The sequence below is a fragment of the Osmerus eperlanus genome, chromosome 9 (genome assembly GCF_963692335.1).
Source record: "Osmerus eperlanus chromosome 9, fOsmEpe2.1, whole genome shotgun sequence".
NCBI classification, from domain to species: domain Eukaryota; kingdom Metazoa; phylum Chordata; class Actinopteri; order Osmeriformes; family Osmeridae; genus Osmerus; species Osmerus eperlanus.
The window spans coordinates 4,025,676-4,031,752 of NC_085026.1; the positions used below are offsets into that span (position 1 = coordinate 4,025,676).

At 49.1% G+C, this 6,077-nt stretch overlaps 1 protein-coding gene across 2 annotated transcripts in view; it reads right to left on the reverse strand.

The window, feature by feature from the left end:
- The window catches only part of gng2 (guanine nucleotide binding protein (G protein), gamma 2), a 12,807-nt gene extending 8,303 nt beyond the window's left edge, over positions 1-4,504 (reverse strand). The window contains exons 1-2 of one of the 2 annotated variants that reach the window (XM_062469023.1): positions 4,436-4,504; positions 3,905-3,980 (exon numbers count right to left, since the gene is read on the reverse strand). The gene's annotated coding sequence lies outside the window, so the exon portion shown is untranslated. Of the gene's footprint in view, positions 1-3,904; positions 4,156-4,435 lie in introns of those variants that run through there. The other variant, XM_062469022.1, reaches the window with a different exon arrangement.
- Between the last annotated feature and the right edge of the window lie 1,573 nt (positions 4,505-6,077).

The following is a 6,077-nucleotide window of genomic DNA, read 5'->3' on the forward strand; positions in this document are numbered from 1 at the left end:
ACTGGGAAGGGGGGCTGGGACCCCCACTCAGAGTTAATAGAGGCCAAACCTATAGACACACTTAAATATACACACACACACACACACACTTACACAATCACACACACTATGCAATTGCACACACACCACTTCAAAGCCCCCCCCCACAAAAACATCTCACACACCCACACATATGCCTACACACACATACAAAATACAGTGCCTGACTGAGGGACTGTGACAGAGGTGACACAGGAAGCGAAACCAGCAACACAACAGGAAACAGGAAGCACACAATTATACTTATGTTGTGTTTTAATGTTTGTATGATATTATTCAGACCACTCTCAAGCACTGAAACCCTAAGCCACAACACCCCCCCCCCCACACACACCTTCACTCATTCACTCAACCCCCGCCCTCATCCTTCAAAAACTAAATATTAAAATGAAACATGTAACAGGCATTCTCTGTCTCTTGTCTCTCTCTTTCACTCTCTCCCTCCTCGTCTCCCTGTCTTCATGTCCAGCTGATGGCTGAAGGATGAGATCCTCTCCCGGCGGCTCCCTCACAGTCAGGCCACCACCCCCGTCATCATTAGATTAGCCCAGACATCTGTGCCATCCCCGGCCCACACAGCCTGCTCCTCCTGGCCTCCCTGCTGGAGCCCGTGCACCCAGGACCCAAAGGGCAGGGTGCAGGAGGCAGAGAGTCAGAGGCAGAGAGTTAGAGGCAGAGGGTTAGAGGCAGAGGGTAATAGCCCAGAACATTATTCATCCCATCGGAGATGGCATTCAGGGCCCCTTCTTGGGCTACACAATGTTATATTTCTATTTTCTATCTCTATTCAGATATCTATACTGGTGGTCTGGGGTCCAATGGAGAGTAGATCAATTCAATACACTTTATTAATCCCCAAACTGATACCACACCGATCCCATACCGATCTGATAGAGACCTACCACGAACAGTTCAGATGTTAGGCTGAACGGCTAGCAGGGATCTCCTTTGTCTTCAGTAGCCAATTTTGAAGTAATGTCACAAATGGCGTTACTTCAAAACCTTAACCATCGGAGAAGACCAGACATAACTCTCACAGGAAGGAGCAGAAAATAAAAGAATCTCCTCCAATGAAAGACAAACTCAGTATGTGGAGGTCGCCTAGGTTGGAAGCACAGGCTCATGGGTAATCAATTACCTTGTCGGAACCGTTATGTATTGAACTAAGAGTTGCTCCAGACCATGTACAGTCTATGAATGGGACAAGATCAAATTACTAATAAGTCCAGTTAGTATGTTGGGAGTGTGGAGTGTCCTTCTGTTTAAAGCATGCACTGGGGAGTGGATACGTGACCGGATTGGAGAAATTCCGGCCTTGCAATGGCTAGGTTGACCAGGTACAGGTTACAGGAAGTAGACTGCAACCTCACTAACAGTTCTAGCTTTGACATTACCCCTCTTGGTTACCAGTGAAGTGAACATTTTTTTAAGTTTGTTAAATACCAAAAAGATTCAGAGATTGTCAACTGCTGTCGAAATGATTGATTTGACCTTAGCTGTTGCATGACCAGTGTACACTGATGTGCGTTAGTGAAGTCTGGGTTGAAGCATGGAGGTTGTGACGGTTGTGATAGCATGAATCTTTCTGTCAGGTTTCTGCCCCAGCCTCTGCTCTGTGTTGTTAAGTTAGTGCCAGTTAGCATAGCCTTTGCTCTCAGAGAAGCTAGTATGTTAGCATAGCCTCTGCTCTGAGGAAAGCTAGAGTGAGTTAGCATAGCCTCTGCTCTCAGAGAAGCTAGTATGTCAGCATAGCCTCTGCTCTGAGGAAAGCTAGAGTGAGTTAGCATAGCCTCTGCTCTGTGTTGTTAAGTTAGTGCCAGTTAGCATAGCCTCTGCTCTCAGAGAAGCTAGTATGTTAGCATAGCCTCTGCTCTGAGGAAAGCTAGAGTGAGTTAGCATAGACTTGACTGAGGGAAGCTAATATGAGTTAGCATAGACTTGACTGAGGGAAGCTGGTTTGATTTAGCATATAGCCTCTGCTCTGAGAGGAAGCTTGTGCGTTAGCATTGCCTTGACTGAGTATGAATAGACCTAGCTTCCTCTGGAGTCCATCACTCAGCCAAGAATAACAGTATCAGACTGGTACAAATATAACAAACACCAGGGCTTGTTTAGATTCATCTGGAGCAGGCTCTGAGTCTGGTGTCCTCGCTCTGTTGAAGATACTCGCCAAAGGAATCCTCAAACGGATGCACCAAGTATACTCAGTTTCATCAGTTTCCCTCAGAAAAAAACTGGACTTGTCACTGATGTAATCTGAAGACCAGCTAGCGCTGTTGTTTGAGATGTTATTTACAATTACATTTTTTCAATTGTTTATGTTTTATGAAGCTTCTCAATTGTTTCAGATCTACTACTGATTCCCGAGTTCGAGCAGATTTGTTTGCCTGTTCTTGCTCAATTTTATTTTGCACAAACACACTCACACACTCATGCACGCCCACACCCTCAACTCTCTCACACACACATCTATTGTGTGTTGTGTCTCTGAGTGTGATATATATGTTGGGTGTCTATGGTCTGTTTTGACATTTAGTGTGCCATTGTTCCAGTTTCAACAGCAACGTGTGTTCAACTAGATGTGGCCTTGCAGCCAACACAGCAGAACATGCCAACCCTTCCTGTCTGTTATTCTGCTTATCTCTGTGGCTGCCTGTCTGTCTGCCTGTCTCCCACCTTGCATGTCTGCCTGTCTCCCTGTCTCCCTGTCTCCCTGTCTCCCTGTCTCCCTGTCTGCCTGTCTGTCTGCCTGTCTGTCTGTCTGTCTGTCTGTCTGTCTGTCTGCCTGTTTGCCTGTCTGCCTGTCTGCCTGTCTGTCTGTCTGCCTGTCTGCCTGTCTGTCTGCCTGTCTGCCTGTCTGCCTGTCTGTCTGTCTGTCTGTCTGCCTGTCTGCCTGTCTGCCTGTCTGCATGTCGGCCCATCTGTCTCCAATCAGCAACAGGCCCACATCGCTGCTCTGTGTCACAAGAGCTAAACAAACTGGCGCTCAGCTCTTGCATAATGTAAATTTTTTATGTGAGACACTTGTTCATTGATGTTCACCGAAAGACCCACAGGATCGTGTCAGTGAGCGAGTGGACACGACGTTAACCATTAGAACAGCCACAGAATGTATTTTAACATGGCTGACTGGTGTGTGCGAGTGTGTGTGTGAGTGTACACGCATCTCCATGTGAAGGTGTGTCTCCATCTATATCTGAATCTTTTTCACTCTGCATGCACTTCTGAAACACAGCTCCACAAACCATCATGACCAACATGGCCAGCACACCCTGCTTGAAGAGCTTGTGAGATTGACCTGAACCGGTGGACGACAGGGTGGCTACCAAAGATTAAAACCTTAGAGAATCTGGAGGGATTCCTCTCTCATTCTCCCTGCTCTGTTCTCTCCCTTCTTCAGCATCACTCCTGTATCCTCCGTTCGTTTCCCTTCCTTTTCTTTTTCCTCCCTTCCCCCCGCTTCTCTCCATCTCTCATCCCCCACTCATGCAAATTTTCCCCCTAAACAGATGCTCTTAATTCCTCTGGCTCCACATTACAGACCCTGCTCTGAAAGAGAGGAGGAGAGGAGAGGAGGAGGGGGAGAAGATTCCATTCGCTCATTCCCTCATATATACACACACAGAAGGAATGGGGAGAAAAAAGAGCGAGACAGAGATCTGGTGGTCCAGACTTCAGAACCAGAAGGTTGAGACCCATGTTCTAGAAGGTTATAGGATATGGATCAGCTTCCTTCCTACACCGTTGACAAAATGACAGCTCAGAGGCGTCCTCTGACTGAATCAAACCCTGCTCGGCTCTCCACACACACAAGACAGACCATAATATGCAACAGAGTAAAATGGAGGCTGTGGTTAAGGCTTACCTCTTTCTGTGTGTGCTCCTCTGGCGACGCCAAAGACATCCAGTCTGGTGGAGTCCACACGTTCTCTCTCTCTCTCCTACACCCTCATGCACACACACACAGTCAGTCAGGCGCGCGCATATACACCCTCTCTCTCTCTCTTAGTGCCTTCCTCCGGCTCTCTCTGCTCGCTGCTCCAGCTGACAGACTCCCTCCCTGCTGCTCTCAATCTCCTCCCTTCAGCCAGCACAAACGTTCAGGCTACAAGAAGCTACCAGGCACCCCCCTCCCTCCCTCCCTCCCTCCCTCCCTCCCTCCTTCCCTCCCTCCCTGCCTCCCTGCCTGCCTGCCTGCCTGCCTGCTCCTCTCTCTCCCCTCTCTTATAAGAGCACGCGCCCGGCCTCTCTGGTTCCATAAGAATAGGCTTGACTGTGTCTCTGAACACCCATTGTTAACACTCGGACCTCTGAGCTTGGACCCGAACCCAACCCCGGTTCTCATGTTCCGACCATGAGACTGAATCTCACTGAAGCTTGTGGACCTTTCACTCACCTAGAGTTTCCTACTCCCCTCTCTGGGCTTCGAACCGGACTTCTGGGTGTGCATCAGAGCCCGGTACGCTTGCTCACAGAGCCATGAGCAGACTTCCTCTGTATCGCCCCCCCCCCCCCCCCCCCCCCCACGGAGACATGCGCAGTGTCACTCGTGCCCCCTGTGTGAGCTGAGCTCCTGTAATCAAAGGCTATAATCTTCCGACCACTCACGTATTAAAGCCGAAGATTAAAGAACAAGAAACGGGGCATCCCAAAGCTGATTCATACACAGCTACACCACACACGTGCCGTCTCTCTCTTCTTCTTTCTCTTTCTTTCTTAATGTAGTTCATCCTTACCAAACATTTCTCATTCTCTCTCTGTATTCTACGTTTCTGTTAATCACCTTTCCCCTGCTCTGCTCCATTCATGCAGATATTACACTGCATGATGTGCCAGTGCACATGCAGGGAAAGAAGGAGAAAGGGAGGGAGAGAGATATAGAGGGAAAGAGAGGAGCTGACAGAAAGAATGAAAGAGCAATAGAGAGACAGGGGGAGTAAGTGAGTCATAATTCCGCCATCAGAAAACACAGAAACTTGTGCATGGCGTAGACAGAGATGAAGAGAGGCTGAGAGAGAATGGAGAGATGACTTGGAGAGAGAGGGGGAGAGAGGGACAGAGAGAAAGGACCCAGGGAGACAGAGAACTCAGGGCAAGAGAAAGACACAGAGAGGGATAGAGTGGGACAGAGAAGGTGAAAGGATCAAGAGGGACAGACAGACAGAAGGAGAGAGAGGAGTAGAGAAAAATAAAGATTGAGAGAAAGAGACAGACAGACAGAAAGACAGAGACAGACATACAGACAGACAGACAGACAGACAGACAGACATACAGACATCTGTCCTGCTGCTGCTTCTGCTGCTGCTGCTGCTGGGCCAGAGATACATCAGGATTATTTGTTTATGTGTAATCAGATTATCAGCTTTATCAAGGGATCGCCGGATCATCTCTGAACCTTGTTTTGGTGTCACTAAGGATGTTTTAGTTAATGAGCTTGTTTAATGAGCACTGTATCTTATCCCTCTCGAGGAGGGGAGCAACATCTCCAGCACAGTGCCTGGTCAGATGCTATGCTGTCATGTCGCTACAGTAGCTAGTCTCACATGTTTTACAGAGAGGAACACAGAGGAAGATGGGGGGGGGGGGGGGGGGGGTGTTCTACATTCAGAGGGGTGAGAAGAGGTCCGTAAAATTACTGAATGACCTGCTGTCTGGGATGTGTTTAGGGTGGGGTTAGCATGAGGGACAGTGGGAGGAGGGGGGGGGGGAGAGAGAGGCCTGGGGAGGCAAGGAGAGAGGAGGGCGAGGCATAAGGTAGGGGGGAGCAGGGAAAGTCAGGAGAAGGTGCGGGAGGCTGAAGGAGAGGGCAGGGAGAGGAAGGGAAGGGGAGGCAGGGAGAGGATTTCAATTCTGATTTGCAACCATCTGGCTTCTCCAGCAGCTGCCCATCTTGCCCCAATGCCCCCTGGGATTAGAGAGAGGTCACACTGTTGGAGACATGTCACCATGTCACCTCACTGGAGATAAACGACAAGACAGGCACACACACCCTCACACCAGCACCCTGCCCTCCCCCCCAATTCCACTCCCCATACACA